The following is a 16,946-nucleotide window of genomic DNA, read 5'->3' on the forward strand; positions in this document are numbered from 1 at the left end:
GAGAGAGAGTGAGGGTCCAGGGATAGAGAGTGAGGGTCCAGGGATAAAGAGTGAGGGTCCAGGGATAGAGAGTGAGGGTCCAGGGATAGAGAGTGAGGGCCCAGGGATAGAGAGTGAGGGCCCAGGGATAGACAGTGAGGGCCCAGGAATAGACAGTGAGGGCCCAGGGATAGACAGTGAGGGCCCAGGGGGATAGACAGTGAGGGCCCGGAGGGACAGTGAGGGCCCAGGGATAGAGAGTGAGGAGCCAGGGATAGAGAGTGAGGGCCCAGGGATAGACAGTGAGGGCCCAGGGATAGACAGTGAGGGCCCAGGGATAGACAGTGAGGGCCCGGGGATAGACAGTGAGGGCCCAGGGGGATAGACAGTGAGGGCCCGGGGATAGACAGTGAGGGCACAGCGATAGACAATGAGGGCCCAGGGGGATAGACAGTGCGGGCCCGGGGATAGACAGTGAGGGCCCAGGGATAGACAGTGAGGGCCCAGGGATAGACAGTGAGGGCCCAGGGATAGACAGTGAGGGCCCAGGGATAGACAGTGAGGGCCCAGGGATAGACAGTGAGGGCCCAGGGATAGACAGTGAGGGCCCAGCGATAGACAGTGAGGGCCCAGGGATAGACAGTGTGGGCACAGGGATAGACAGTGAGGGCCCAGTGATAGACAGTGAGGGCCCAGGCACAGACAGTGAGGGCCCAGGGATAGACAGTGAGGGCCCAGGGATAGACAGTGTGGGCCCAGGGATAGACAGTGTGGGCCCAGGGATAGACAGTGTGGGCCCAGGGATAGACAGTGTGGGCCCAGGGATAGACAGTGAGGGCCCAGGGATAGACAGTGAGGGCCCAGGGAGAGAGAGTGAGGGTCCAGGGATAGAGAGTGAGGGCCCAGGGATAGAGAGTGAGGGCCCAGGGATAGACAGTGTGGGCCCAGGGATAGACAGTGTGGGCCCAGGGATAGACAGTGAGGGCCCAGGGATAGACAATGAGGGCCCAGGGATAGACAGTGAGGGCCCAGGGATAGACAGTGAGGGCCCAGGGATAGACAGTGAGGGCCCAGGGATAGACAGTGAGGGCCCAGGGATAGACAGTGAGGGCACAGGGATAGACAGTGAGGGCCCAGCGATAGACAGTGAGGGCCCAGGGATAGACAGTGTGGGCACAGGGATAGACAGTGAGGGCCCAGTGATAGACAGTGAGGGCCCAGGCACAGACAGTGAGGGCCCAGGGATAGACAGTGAGGGCCCAGGGATAGACAGTGTGGGCCCAGGGATAGACAGTGTGGGCCCAGGGATAGACAGTGTGGGCCCAGGGATAGACAGTGTGGGCCCAGGGATAGACAGTGAGGGCCCAGGGATAGACAATGAGGGCCCAGGGATAGACAGTGAGGGCCCAGGGATAGACAGTGAGGGCCCAGGGATAGACAGTGAGGGCCCAGGGATAGACAGTGAGGGCCCAGGGATAGACAGTGAGGGCCCAGGGATAGACAGTGAGGGCCCAGGGGTAGACAGTGAGGGCCCAGGGATAGACAATGAGGGCCCAGGGATCGACAGTGTGGGCCCAGGGATAGACAGTGAGGGCCCAGGGATAGACAGTGAGGGCCCAGGGATAGACAGTGAGGGCCCAGGGGGATAGACAGTGAGGGCCCAGGGATAGAGAGTGAGGGCCCAGGGATAGACAGTGAGGGCCCAGGGATAGACAGTGAGGGCCCAGGGATAGACAGTGAGGGCCCAGGGTTAGACAGTGAGGGGCCGGGGATAGACAGTGAGGGCCCAGGGATAGACAGTGACGGCCCAGGGATAGACAGTGAGGGCCCGGGGGGGATAGACAGTGAGGGCCCGGAGGGACAGTGAGGGCCGAGGGATAGACAGTGAGGGCCCGGGGATAGACAGCGAGGGCCCAGGGATAAATAGTGAGGGCCCAGGGATAGACAGTGAGGGCCCGGTGGGGATAGACAGTGAGGGCCCGGAGGGACAGTGAGGGCCTAGGGATAGACAGTGAGACCCCGGGGATAGACAGCGAGGGCCCAGGGATAAATAGTGAGGGCCCAGGGATAGACAGTGAGGGCCCAGCGATAGACAGTGAGGGCCCGGGGATAGACAGTGAGGGCCCAGGGGGATAGACAGTGAGGGCCCGGGGATAGACAGTGAGGGCACAGGGATAGACAGTGAGGGCCCAGGGATAGACAGTGAGGGCCCAGGGATAGACAGTGAGGGCCCAGGGATAGACAGTGTGGGCACAGGGATAGACAGTGAGGCCCCAGGGATAGAAAGTGAGGGCCCAGGGATAGACAGTGAGGGCCCAGGGATAGACAGTGAGGGCCTAGGGATAGACAGTGAGGGCCCTGGGATAGACTGTGTGGGCCCAGGGATAGACAGTGAGGGCCCAGGGATAGAGAGTGAGGGCCCAGGGATAGACAGTGAGGGCCCAGGGGGATAGACAGTGAGGGCCCGGGGATAGACAGTGAGGGCCCAGGGATAGACAGTGAGGGCCCAGGGATAGACAGTGAGGGCCCACGGATAGACAGTGAGGGCCCAGGGATAGACAGTGTGGGCACAGGGATAGACAGTGAGGCCCCAGGGATAGACAGTGAGGGCCCAGGGATAGACAGTGAGGGCCCAGGGATAGACAGTGAGGGCCTAGGGATAGACAGTGAGGGCCCAGGGATAGACAGTGTGGGCCCAGGGATAGACAGTGAGGGCCCAGGGATAGAATGTCTGAGCCCAGGGATAGACAGTGAGGGCCCAGGGATAGAGAGTGAGGGCCCAGGGATAGAGAGTGAGGGCCCAGGGATAGACAGTGAGGGCCCAGGCACAGACAGTGAGGGCCCAGGCATAGACAGTGAGGGCGCAGGGATAGAAAGTGAGGGCCCAGTGATAGAAAGTGAGTGCCCAGGGATAGACAGTGTGGGCCCAGGGATAAACAGTGAGGGCCCAGGGATAGACTGTGAGGGCCCAGGGATAGAGAGTGAGGGCCCAGGGATAGACAGTGAGGGCCCAGGGATAGACAGTGAGGGCCCAGGGATAGACAGAGGGCCCGGGGTGGATAGACAGTGAGGGCCCGGAGGGACAGTGAGGGCCTAGGGATAGACAGTGAGGGCCCGGGGATAGACAGTGAGTGCCCAGGGACAGACAGTGAGAGCTCGGGGATAGACAGTGTGGGCCCAGGGATAGACAGTGAGGGCCCAGGGATAGACAGTGAGGGCCCAGGGATAGACAGTGAGGGCCCAGGGATAGACAGTGAGGGCCCAGGGATAGACAGTGAGGGCCCAGGGATAGACAGTGAGGGCCCAGGGATAGACAGTGAGGGCCCAGGGATAGACAGTGAGGGCCCAGGGGTAGACAGTGAGGGCCCAGGGATAGACAGTGAGGGCCCAGGGATAGACAGTGAGGGCCCAGGGATAGACAGTGAGGGCCCAGGGGGATAGACAGTGAGGGGCCGGGGATAGACAGTGAGGGCCCAGGGATAGACAGTGACGGCCCAGGGATAGACAGTGAGTGCCCGGGGGGGATAGACAGTGAGGGCCCGGAGGGACAGTGAGGGCCTAGGGATAGACAGTGAGGGCCCGGGGATAGACAGCGAGGGCCCAGGGATAAATAGTGAGGGCCCAGGGATAGACAGTGAGGGCCCAGGGATGGACAGTGAGGGCCCGGGGATAGACAGTGAGGGCCCAGGGGGATAGACAGTGAGGGCCCGGGGATAGACAGTGAGGGCACAGCGATAGACAATGAGGGCCCAGGGGGATAGACAGTGCGGGCCCGGGGATAGACAGTGAGGGCCCAGGGATAGACAGTGAGGGCCTAGGGATAGACAGTGAGGGCCCAGGGATAGACAGTGAGGGCCCAGGGATAGACAGTGAGGGCCCAGGGATAGACAGTGAGGGCCCAGGGGTAGACAGTGAGGGCCCAGGGATAGACAATGAGGGCCCAGGGATCGACAGTGTGGGCCGAGGGATAGACAGTGAGGGCCCAGGGATAGACAGTGAGGGCCCAGGGACAGACAGTGAGGGCCCAGGGGGATAGACAGTGAGGGCCCAGGGATAGACAGTGAGGGCCCAGGGATAGACAGTGAGGGCCCAGGGATAGACAGTGAGGGCCCAGGGATAGCCAATGTAGGCCCGGGGATAGACAGTGAGGGCCCAGGGATAAATAGTGAGGGCCCAGGGATAGACAGTGAGGGCCCGGGGGGGATAGACAGTGAGGACCCAGGGATAAATAGTGAGGGCCCAGGGATAGACAGTGAGGGCCCGGGGGGGATAGACAGTGAGGGCCCGGAGGGACAGTGAGGGCCTAGGGATAGACACTGAGGTCCCGGGGATAGACAGCGAGGGCCCAGGGTTAGACAATGAGGGCCCAGGGGGATAGACAGTGAGGGCCCGGGGATAGACAGTGAGGGCCCGGGGATAGACAGTGAGGGCCCAGGGGATAGACAGTGAGGGCCCGGGGATAGACAGTGAGGCCCAGGGATAGACAGTGAGGGCCCAGGGATAGACAGTGAGGGCCCAGGGATAGACAGTGAAGGCCCAGGGATAGACAGTGTGGGCACAGGGATAGACAGTGAGGCCCCAGGGATAGACAGTGAGGGCCCAGGGATAGACAGTGAGGGCCCAGGGATAGACAGTGTGGGCCCAGGGATAGACAGTGAGGGCCCAGGGATAGACTGTGTGGGCCCAGGGATAGACAGTGAGGGCCCAGGGATAGACAGTGAGGGCCCAGGGATAGACAGTGAGGGCCCAGGGGGATAGACAGTGAGGGCCCGTAGATACACGGTGTGGCCCTAGGGATAGAAAGTGAGGGCTCAGAGATAGACAGTGAGGGCCCAGGGATAGACAGTGAGGGCCCAGGGATAGACAGTGAGGGCCCAGGGATAGACAGTGAGGGCCCAGGGATAAACAGTGAGGGCCCAGGGATAGACAGTGAGGGCCCAGGGATAGACAGTGAGGGCCCAGGGATAGACAGTGAGGGCCCAGGGATAGACAGTGAGGGCACAGGGATAGACAGTGAGGGCCCAGGGATAGACAGTGTGGGCCCAGCGATAGACAGTGTGGGCCCAGGGATAGACAGTGTGGGCCCAGGGATAGAGAGTGAGGGCCCAGGGATAGACAGTGCGGGCCCAGGGATAGACAGTGAGGGCCCAGGGATAGACAGTGAGGGCCCAGGGATAGACAGTGAGGGCCCAGGGGGATAGACAGTGAGGGCCCAGGGATAGACAGTGAGGGCCCAGGGATAGATAGTGAGGGCCGAGGGATAGACAGTGAGGGCCCAGGGATAGACAGTGAGATCCCAGGGATAGCCAATGTGGGCCCGGGGATAGACAGTGAGGGCCCAGTGATAGAGAGTGAGGGCCCAGGGATAGACAGTGAGGGCCCAGGGATAGACAGTGAGGGCCCAGGGATAGACAGTGAGGGCCCAGGGGGATAGACAGTGAGGGCCCGTAGATAGACGGTGTGGCCCTAGGGATAGAAAGTGAGGGCTCAGAGATAGACAGTGAGGGCCCAGGGATAGACAGTGAGGGCCCAGGGATAGACAGTGAGGGCCCAGGGATAGACAGTGAGGGCCCAGGGATAGACAGTGAGGGCCCAGGGATAGACAGTGAGGGCCCAGGGATAGACAGTGAGGGCCCAGGGATAGACAGTGAGGGCACAGGATAGACAGTGAGGGCCCAGGGATAGACAGTGAGGGCCCAGGGATAGACAGTGTGGGCCCAGGGATAGACAGTGTGGGCCCAGGGATAGAGAGTGAGGGCCCAGGGATAGACAGTGAGGGCCCAGGGATAGACAGTGAGGGCCCAGGCATAGAGAGTGAGGGCCCAGGGATAGAGAGTGAGGGCCCAGGGATAGAGAGTGAGGGCCCAGGGATAGACAGTGAGGGCCCAGGGATAGACAGTGAGGGCCCAGGAATAGACAGTGAGGGCCCAGGGATAGACAGTGAGGGCCCAGGGGGATAGACAGTGAGGGCCCAGGGATAGACAGTGAGGGCCCAGGGATAGATAGTGAGGGCCGAGGGATAGACAGTGAGGGCCCAGGGATAGACAGTGAGATCCCAGGGATAGCCAATGTGGGCCCGGGGATAGACAGTGAGGGCCCAGGGATAGACAGTGAGGGCCCAGGGATAGACAGTGAGGGCCCAGGGATAGACAGTGAGGGCCCAGGGATAGACAGTGAGGGCCCAGGGGGATAGACAGTGAGGGCCCGTCGATAGACGGTGTGGCCCTAGGGATAGAAAGTGAGGGCTCAGAGATAGACAGTGAGGGCCCATGGATAGACAGTGAGGGCCCAGGGATAGACAGTGAGGGCCCAGGGATAGACGTGAGGGCCCAGGGATAGACAGTGAGGGCCCAGGGATAAACAGTGAGGGCCCAGGGATAGACAGTGAGGGCCCAGGGATAGACAGTGAGGGCCCAGGGATAGACAGTGAGGGCACAGGGATAGACAGTGATGGCCCAGGGATAGACAGTGCGGGCCCAGGGATAGACAGTGTGGGCCCAGGGATAGACAGTGTGGGCCTAGGGATAGAGAGTGAGGGCCCAGGGATAGACAGTGCGGGCCCAGGGATAGACAGTGAGGGCCCGGGGTGGATAGACAGTGAGTGCCCGGGGATAGACAGTGAGGGCCCAGGGATAGACAGTGAGGGCCCAGGCATAGACAGTGAGGGCCCAGGGAGAGAGAGTGAGGGTCCAGGGATAGAGAGTGAGGGTCCAGGGATAAAGAGTGAGGGTCCAGGGATAGAGAGTGAGGGTCCAGGGATAGAGAGTGAGGGCCCAGGGATAGAGAGTGAGGGCCCAGGGATAGACAGTGAGGGACCAGGGGGATAGACAGTGAGGGCCCGCGGATAGACGGTGTGGGTCTAGTGATAGAAAGTGAGGGCCCAGGGATAGACAGTGAGGGCCCAGGGGGATAGACAGTGAGGGCCCGGAGGGACAGTGAGGGCCCAGGGATAGAGAGTGAGGGGCCAGGGATAGAGAGTGAGGGCCCAGGGATAGACAGTGAGGGCCCAGTGATAGACAGTGAGGGCCCAGGGATAGACAGTGAGGGCCCGGGGATAGACAGTGAGGGCCCAGGGGGATAGACAGTGAGGGCCCGGGGATAGACAGTGAGGGCACAGCGATAGACAATGAGGGCCCAGGGGGATAGACAGTGCGGGCCCGGGGATAGACAGTGAGGGCCCAGGGATAGACAGTGAGGGCCCAGGGATAGACAGTGAGGGCCCAGGGATAGACAGTGAGGGCCCAGGGATAGACAGTGAGGGCCCAGGGATAGACAGTGAGGGCCCAGGGGTAGACAGTGAGGGCCCAGGGATAGACAATGAGGGCCCAGGGATCGACAGTGTGGGCCGAGGGATAGACAGTGAGGGCCCAGGGATAGACAGTGAGGGCCCAGGGACAGACAGTGAGGGCCCAGGGGGATAGACAGTGAGGGCCCAGGGATAGACAGTGAGGGCCCAGGGATAGACAGTGAGGGCCCAGGGATAGACAGTGAGGGCCCAGGGATAGCCAATGTAGGCCCGGGGATAGACAGTGAGGGCCCAGGGATAAATAGTGAGGGCCCAGGGATAGACAGTGAGGGCCCGGGGGGGATAGACAGTGAGGGCCCAGGGATAAATAGTGAGGGCCCAGGGATAGACAGTGAGGGCCCGGGGGGGATAGACAGTGAGGGCCCGGAGGGACAGTGAGGGCCGAGGGATAGACAGTGAGGGCCCGGGGATAGACACGAGGGCCCAGGGATAAATAGTGAGGGCCCAGGGATAGACAGTGAGGGCCCGGGGACAGACAGTGAGGGCCCAGGGGGATAGACAGTGAGGGCCCAGGGATAGACAGTGAGGGCCCAGGGATAGACAGTGAGGGCCCAGGGATAGCCAATGTAGGCCCGGGGATAGACAGTGAGGGCCCAGGGATAAATAGTGAGGGCCCAGGGATAGACAGTGAGGGCCCGGGGGGGATAGACAGTGAGGACCCAGGGATAAATAGTGAGGGCCCAGGGATAGACAGTGAGGGCCCGGGGGGGATAGACAGTGAGGGCCCGGAGGGACAGTGAGGGCCTAGGGATAGACACTGAGGTCCCGGGGATAGACAGCGAGGGCCCAGGGTTAGACAATGAGGGCCCAGGGGGATAGACAGTGAGGGCCCGGGGATAGACAGTGAGGGCCCGGGGATAGACAGTGAGGGCCCAGGGGATAGACAGTGAGGGCCCGGGGATAGACAGTGAGGCCCAGGGATAGACAGTGAGGGCCCAGGGATAGACAGTGAGGGCCCAGGGATAGACAGTGAGGGCCCAGGGATAGACAGTGTGGGCACAGGGATAGACAGTGAGGCCCCAGGGATAGACAGTGAGGGCCCAGGGATAGACAGTGAGGGCCCAGGGATAGACAGTGTGGGCCCAGGGATAGACAGTGAGGGCCCAGGGATAGACTGTGTGGGCCCAGGGATAGACAGTGAGGGCCCAGGGATAGACAGTGAGGGCCCAGGGATAGACAGTGAGGGCCCAGGGGGATAGACAGTGAGGGCCCGTAGATACACGGTGTGGCCCTAGGGATAGAAAGTGAGGGCTCAGAGATAGACAGTGAGGGCCCAGGGATAGACAGTGAGGGCCCAGGGATAGACAGTGAGGGCCCAGGGATAGACAGTGAGGGCCCAGGGATAAACAGTGAGGGCCCAGGGATAGACAGTGAGGGCCCAGGGATAGACAGTGAGGGCCCAGGGATAGACAGTGAGGGCCCAGGGATAGACAGTGAGGGCACAGGGATAGACAGTGAGGGCCCAGGGATAGACAGTGTGGGCCCAGCGATAGACAGTGTGGGCCCAGGGATAGACAGTGTGGGCCCAGGGATAGAGAGTGAGGGCCCAGGGATAGACAGTGCGGGCCCAGGGATAGACAGTGAGGGCCCAGGGATAGACAGTGAGGGCCCAGGGATAGACAGTGAGGGCCCAGGGGGATAGACAGTGAGGGCCCAGGGATAGACAGTGAGGGCCCAGGGATAGATAGTGAGGGCCGAGGGATAGACAGTGAGGGCCCAGGGATAGACAGTGAGATCCCAGGGATAGCCAATGTGGGCCCGGGGATAGACAGTGAGGGCCCAGTGATAGAGAGTGAGGGCCCAGGGATAGACAGTGAGGGCCCAGGGATAGACAGTGAGGGCCCAGGGATAGACAGTGAGGGCCCAGGGGGATAGACAGTGAGGGCCCGTAGATAGACGGTGTGGCCCTAGGGATAGAAAGTGAGGGCTCAGAGATAGACAGTGAGGGCCCAGGGATAGACAGTGAGGGCCCAGGGATAGACAGTGAGGGCCCAGGGATAGACAGTGAGGGCCCAGGGATAAACAGTGAGGGCCCAGGGATAGACAGTGAGGGCCCAGGGATAGACAGTGAGGGCCCAGGGATAGACAGTGAGGGCACAGGATAGACAGTGAGGGCCCAGGGATAGACAGTGAGGGCCCAGGGATAGACAGTGTGGGCCCAGGGATAGACAGTGTGGGCCCAGGGATAGAGAGTGAGGGCCCAGGGATAGACAGTGAGGGCCCAGGGATAGACAGTGAGGGCCCAGGCATAGAGAGTGAGGGCCCAGGGATAGAGAGTGAGGGCCCAGGGATAGAGAGTGAGGGCCCAGGGATAGACAGTGAGGGCCCAGGGATAGACAGTGAGGGCCCAGGAATAGACAGTGAGGGCCCAGGGATAGACAGTGAGGGCCCAGGGGGATAGACAGTGAGGGCCCAGGGATAGACAGTGAGGGCCCAGGGATAGATAGTGAGGGCCGAGGGATAGACAGTGAGGGCCCAGGGATAGACAGTGAGATCCCAGGGATAGCCAATGTGGGCCCGGGGATAGACAGTGAGGGCCCAGGGATAGACAGTGAGGGCCCAGGGATAGACAGTGAGGGCCCAGGGATAGACAGTGAGGGCCCAGGGATAGACAGTGAGGGCCCAGGGGGATAGACAGTGAGGGCCCGTCGATAGACGGTGTGGCCCTAGGGATAGAAAGTGAGGGCTCAGAGATAGACAGTGAGGGCCCAGGGATAGACAGTGAGGGCCCAGGGATAGACAGTGAGGGCCCAGGGATAGACAGTGAGGGCCCAGGGATAGACAGTGAGGGCCCAGGGATAAACAGTGAGGGCCCAGGGATAGACAGTGAGGGCCCAGGGATAGACAGTGAGGGCCCAGGGATAGACAGTGAGGGCACAGGGATAGACAGTGATGGCCCAGGGATAGACAGTGCGGGCCCAGGGATAGACAGTGTGGGCCCAGGGATAGACAGTGTGGGCCTAGGGATAGAGAGTGAGGGCCCAGGGATAGACAGTGCGGGCCCAGGGATAGACAGTGAGGGCCCGGGGTGGATAGACAGTGAGTGCCCGGGGATAGACAGTGAGGGCCCAGGGATAGACAGTGAGGGCCCAGGCATAGACAGTGAGGGTCCAGGGAGAGAGAGTGAGGGTCCAGGGATAGAGAGTGAGGGTCCAGGGATAAAGAGTGAGGGTCCAGGGATAGAGAGTGAGGGCCCAGGGATAGAGAGTGAGGGCCCAGGGATAGACAGTGAGGGACCAGGGGGATAGACAGTGAGGGCCCGCGGATAGACGGTGTGGGTCTAGTGATAGAAAGTGAGGGCCCAGGGATAGACAGTGAGGGCCCAGGGGGATAGACAGTGAGGGCCCGGAGGGACAGTGAGGGCCCAGGGATAGAGAGTGAGGGGCCAGGGATAGAGAGTGAGGGCCCAGGGATAGACAGTGAGGGCCCAGGGATAGACAGTGAGGGCCCAGGGATAGACAGTGAGGGCCCGGGGATAGACAGTGAGGGCCCAGGGGGATAGACAGTGAGGGCCCGGGGATAGACAGTGAGGGCACAGCGATAGACAATGAGGGCCCAGGGGGATAGACAGTGCGGGCCCGGGGATAGACAGTGAGGGCCCAGGGATAGACAGTGAGGGCCCAGGGATAGACAGTGAGGGCCCAGGGATAGACAGTGAGGGCCCAGGGATAGACAGTGAGGGCCCAGGGATAGACAGTGAGGGCCCAGGGGTAGACAGTGAGGGCCCAGGGATAGACAATGAGGGCCCAGGGATCGACAGTGTGGGCCGAGGGATAGACAGTGAGGGCCCAGGGATAGACAGTGAGGGCCCAGGGACAGACAGTGAGGGCCCAGGGGGATAGACAGTGAGGGCCCAGGGATAGACAGTGAGGGCCCAGGGATAGACAGTGAGGGCCCAGGGATAGACAGTGAGGGCCCAGGGATAGCCAATGTAGGCCCGGGGATAGACAGTGAGGGCCCAGGGATAAATAGTGAGGGCCCAGGGATAGACAGTGAGGGCCCGGGGGGGATAGACAGTGAGGGCCCAGGGATAAATAGTGAGGGCCCAGGGATAGACAGTGAGGGCCCGGGGGGGATAGACAGTGAGGGCCCGGAGGGACAGTGAGGGCCTAGGGATAGACAGTGAGGGCCCGGGGATAGACAGCGAGGGCCCAGGGATAGACAATGAGGGCCCAGGGGGATAGACAGTGAGGGCCCGGGGATAGACAGTGAGGGCCCGGGGATAGACAGTGAGGGCCCAGGGGATAGACAGTGAGGGCCCGGGGATAGACAGTGAGGCCCAGGGATAGACAGTGAGGGCCCAGGGATAGACAGTGAGGGCCCAGGGATAGACAGTGAGGGCCCAGGGATAGACAGTGTGGGCACAGGGATAGACAGTGAGGCCCCAGGGATAGACAGTGATGGCCCAGGGATAGACAGTGAGGACCCAGGGATAGACAGTGTGGGCCCAGGGATAGACAGTGAGGGCCCAGGGATAGACTGTGTGGGCCCAGGGATAGACAGTGAGGGCCCAGGGATAGACAGTGAGGGCCCAGGGATAGACAGTGAGGGCCCAGGGGGATAGACAGTGAGGGCCCGTAGATACACGGTGTGGCCCTAGGGATAGAAAGTGAGGGCTCAGAGATAGACAGTGAGGGCCCAGGGATAGACAGTGAGGGCCCAGGGATAGACAGTGAGGGCCCAGGGATAGACAGTGAGGGCCCAGGGATAGACAGTGAGGGCACAGGGATAGACAGTGAGGGCCCGTAGATAGACGGTGTGGCCCTAGGGATAGAAAGTGAGGGCTCAGAGATAGACAGTGAGGGCCCAGGGATAGACAGTGAGGGCCCAGGGATAGACAGTGAGGGCCCAGGGATAGACAGTGAGGGCCCAGGGATAAACAGTGAGGGCCCAGGGATAGACAGTGAGGGCCCAGGGATAGACAGTGAGGGCCCAGGGATAGACAGTGAGGGCATAGGGATAGACAGTGAGGGCCCAGGGATAGACAGTGAGGGCCCAGGGATAGACAGTGTGGGCCCAGGGATAGACAGTGTGGGCCCAGGGATAGAGAGTGAGGGCCCAGGGATAGACAGTGAGGGCCCAGGGATAGAGAGTGAGGGCCCAGGGATAGAGAGTGAGGGCCCAGGGATAGACAGTGAGGGCCCAGGGATAGACAGTGAGGGCCCAGGAATAGACAGTGAGGGCCCAGGGATAGACAGTGAGGGCCCAGGGGGATAGACAGTGAGGGCCCAGGGATAGACAGTGAGGGCCCAGGGATAGACAGTGAGATCCCAGGGATAGACAGTGAGGGCCCAGGGATAGACAGTGAGATCCCAGGGATAGCCAATGTGGGCCCGGGGATAGACAGTGAGGGCCCAGGGATAGACAGTGAGGGCCCAGGGATAGACAGTGAGGGCCCAGGGATAGACAGTGAGGGCCCAGGGATAGACAGTGAGGGCCCAGGGGGATAGACAGTGAGGGCCCGTAGATAGACGGTGTGGCCCTAGGGATAGAAAGTGAGGGCTCAGAGATAGACAGTGAGGGCCCAGGGATAGACAGTGTGGGCCCAGGGATAGACAGAGAGCGCCCAGGGATAGACAGTGAGGGCCCAGGGATAGACATTGAGGGCCCAGGGATAGACAGTAAGGGCCCAGGGGTAGACAGTGAGGGCCCAGGGATAGACAGTGAGGGCCCAGGGATAGACAGTGAGGGCCCAGGGATAGACAGTGTGGGCCCAGGGATAGACAGTGAGGGCCCAGGGATAGACAGTGAGGGCCCAGGGATAGACAGTGAGGGCCCAGGCATAGACAGTGAGGGCCCGGGGGGGATAGACAGTGAGGGCTCGGAGGGACAGTGAGGATCTAGAAGTAGACAGTGAGGGCCCGGGAATAGACAGTTAGGGCCCAGGGATAGACAGTGAGGGTCCAGGGATAGAGAGTGTGGGCCCAGGAATAGACAGTGAAGGCCCAGGGATAGACAGTGAGGGACCAGGGGGATAGACAGTGAGGGCCCGCGGATAGACGGTGTGGGTCTAGTGATAGAAAGTGAGGGCCCAGGGATAGACAGTGAGAACCCGGGAATAGACAGTTAGGGCCCAGGGAGAGAGAGTGAGGGTCCAGGGATAGAGAGTGAGGGTCCAGGGATAAAGAGTGAGGGTCCAGGGATAGAGAGTGAGGGTCCAGGGATAGAGAGTGAGGGCCCAGGGATAGAGAGTGAGGGCCCAGGGATAGAGAGTGAGGGCCCAGGGATAGAGAGTGAGGGGCCAGGGATAGAGAGTGAGGGCCCAGGGATAGACAGTGAGGGCCCAGGGATAGACAGTGAGGGCCCAGGAATAGACAGTGAGGGCCCAGGGATAGACAGTGAGGGCCCAGGGGGATAGACAGTGAGGGCCCAGGGATAGACAGTGAGGGCCCAGGGATAGATAGTGAGGGCCGAGGGATAGACAGTGAGGGCCCAGGGATAGACAGTGAGATCCTAGGGATAGCCAATGTGGGCCCGGGGATAGACAGTGAGGGCCCAGGGATAGACAGTGAGGGCCCAGGGATAGACAGTGAGGGCCCAGGGATAGACAGTGAGGGCCCAGGGATAGAGAGTGAGGGCCCAGGGGGATAGACAGTGAGGGCCCGTAGATAGACGGTGTGGCCAGAGGGATAGAAAGTGAGGGCTCAGAGATAGACAGTGAGGGCCCAGGGATAGACAGTGAGGGCCCAGGGATAGACAGTGAGGGCCCAGGGATAGACAGTGAGGGCCCAGGGATAAATAGTGAGGGCCCAGGGATAGATAGTGAGGGCCCAGGGATAGACAGTGAGGGCCCAGGGATAGACAGTGAGGGCACAGGGATAGACAGTGAGGGCCCAGGGATAGACAGTGTGGGCCCAGGGATAGACAGTGTCGGCCCAGGGATAGACAGTGTGGGCCCAGGGATAGAGAGTGAGGGCCCAGGGATAGACAGTGAGGGCCCAGGGATAGACAGTGAGGGCCCAGGGATAGACAGTGAAGGCCCAGGGATAGACAGTGAGGGCCCAGGGATAGACAGTGAGGGCCCAGGGATAGACAGTGAGGGCCCAGGGATAGACAGTGAGCGCCCAGGGATAGACAGTGAGGGCCCAGGGATAGACATTGAGGGCCCAGGGATAGACAGTGAGGGCCCAGCGGTAGACAGTGAGGGCCCAGTGATAGACAATGAGGGCCCAGGGATCGACAGTGTGGGCCCAGGGATAGACAGTGAGGGCCCAGGGATAGACAGTGAGGGCCCAGGTATAGACAGTGAGGGCCCAGGGGGATAGACAGTGAGGGCCCAGGGATAGACAGTGAGGGCCCGGGGGGGATAGACAGTGAGGGCCCGGAGGGACAGTGAGGGCCTAGGGATAGACAGTGAAGGCCCAGGGATAGACAGTGAGGGACCAGCGGGATAGACAGTGAGGGCCCGGGGATAGACGGTGTGGATCTAGTGATAGATAGTGAGGGCCCAGGGATAGACAGTGAGGAACCGGTAATAGACAGTTAGGGCCCAGGGAGAGAGAGTGAGGGTCCAGGGATAGAGAGTGAGGGTCCAGGGATAGAGAGTGAGGGTCCAGGGATAGAGAGTGAGGGCCCAGGGATAGACAGTGAGGGCCCGGGGATAGACAGTGAGGGCCCAGGGATAGACAGTGAGGGCCCAGGAATAGACAGTGAGGGCCCAGGGATAGACAGTGAGGCCCAGGGGGATAGACAGTGAGGGCCCAGGGATAGACAGTGAGGGCCCAGGGATAGATAGTGAGGGCCGAGGGATAGACAGTGAGGGCCCAGGGATAGACAGTGAGATCCCAGGGATAGCCAATGTGGGCCCGGGGATAGACAGTGAGGGCCCAGGGATAGACAGTGAGGGCCCAGGGATAGACAGTGAGGGCCCAGGGATAGACAGTGAGGGCCCAGGGATAGACAGTGAGGGCCCAGGGGGATAGACAGTGAGGGCCCGTAGATAGACGGTGTGGCCCGAGGGATAGAAAGTGAGGGCTCAGAGATAGACAGTGAGGGCCCAGGGATAGACAGTGAGGGCCCAGGGATAGACAGTGAGGGCCCAGGGATAGACAGTGAGGGCCCAGGGATAAACAGTGAGGGCCCAGGGATAGACAGTGAGGGCCCAGGGATAGACAGTGAGGGCCCAGGGATAGACAGTGAGGGCCCAGGGATAGACAGTGAGGGCACAGGGATAGACAGTGAGGGCCCAGGGATAGACAGTGTGGGCCCAGGGATAGACAGTGTAGGCCCAGGGATAGACAGTGTGGGCCCAGGGATAGAGAGTGAGGGCCCAGGGATAGACAGTGAGGGCCCAGGGATAGACAGTGAGGGCCCAGGGATAGACAGTGAGGGCCCAGGGATAGACAGTGAGGGCCCAGGGATAGACAGTGAGCGCCCAGGGATAGACAGTGACGGCCCAGGGATAGACATTGAGGGCCCAGGGATAGACAGTGAGGGCCCAGTGGTAGACAGTGAGGGCCCAGGGATAGACAATGAGGGCCCAGGGATCGACAGTGTGGGCCCAGGGATAGACAGTGAGGGCCCAGGGATAGACAGTGAGGGCCCAGGGATAGACAGTGAGGGCCCAGGGGGATAGACAGTGAGGGCCCAGGGATAGACAGTGAGGGCCCAGGGATAGATAGTGAGGGCCCAGGGATAGACAGTGAGGGCCCAGGGATAGACAGTCAGGGCCCAGGGATAGCCAATGTGGGCCCGGGGATAGACAGTGAGGGCCCAGGGATAGACAGTGAGGGCTCAGGGATAGACAGTGACGGCCCAGGGATAGACAGTGACGGCCCAGGGATAGACAGTGAGGGCCCAGGGAGAGACAGTGAGGGCCCAGGGAGAGACAGTGAGGGCCCAGGGATAGGCAGTGAGGGCCCAGGGATAGACAGTGAGGGCCCGGGGGGGATAGACAGTGAGGGCCCGGAGGGACAGTGAGGGACCAGCGGGATAGACAGTGAGGGCCCGGGGATAGACGGTGTGGATCTAGTGATAGATAGTGAGGGCCCAGGGATAGACAGTGAGGACCCGGGAATAGACAGTTAGGGCCCAGGGAGAGAGAGTGAGGGTCCAGGGATAGAGAGTGAGGGTCCAGGGATAGAGAGTGAGGGCCCAGGGATAGAGAGTGAGGGCCCAGGGATAGAGAGTGAGGGCCCAGGGATAGAGAGTGAGGGCCCAGGGATAGACAGTGAGGGCCCAGTGATAGACAGTGAGGGCCCAGGAATAGACAGTGAGGGCCCAGGGATAGACAGTGAGGGCCCAGGGGGATAGACAGTGAGGGCCCAGGGATAGACAGTGAGGGCCCAGGGATAGATAGTGAGGGCCGAGGGATAGACAGTGAGGGCCCAGGGATAGACAGTGAGGGACCAGGGATAGCCAATGTGGGCCCGGGGATAGATAGTGAGGGCCCAGGGATAGACAGTAAGGGCCCAGGGATAGACAGCGAGGGCCCAGGGATAGACAGTGAGGGCCCAGGGATAGACAGTGAGGGCCCAGGGATAGACAGTGAGGGCCCAGGGATAGACAGTGAGGGCCCAGGGATAGACAGTGAGGGCCCAGGGATAGACAGTGAGGGCCCAGGGATAGACAGTGACGGCCCAGGGATAGACAGTGAGGGCCCGGGGGGGATAGACAGTGAGGGCCCGGAGGGACAGTGAGGGCCGAGGGATAGACAGTGAGG

This window comes from Pristiophorus japonicus, unplaced genomic scaffold, assembly GCF_044704955.1.
Source record: "Pristiophorus japonicus isolate sPriJap1 unplaced genomic scaffold, sPriJap1.hap1 HAP1_SCAFFOLD_746, whole genome shotgun sequence".
NCBI classification, from domain to species: domain Eukaryota; kingdom Metazoa; phylum Chordata; class Chondrichthyes; family Pristiophoridae; genus Pristiophorus; species Pristiophorus japonicus.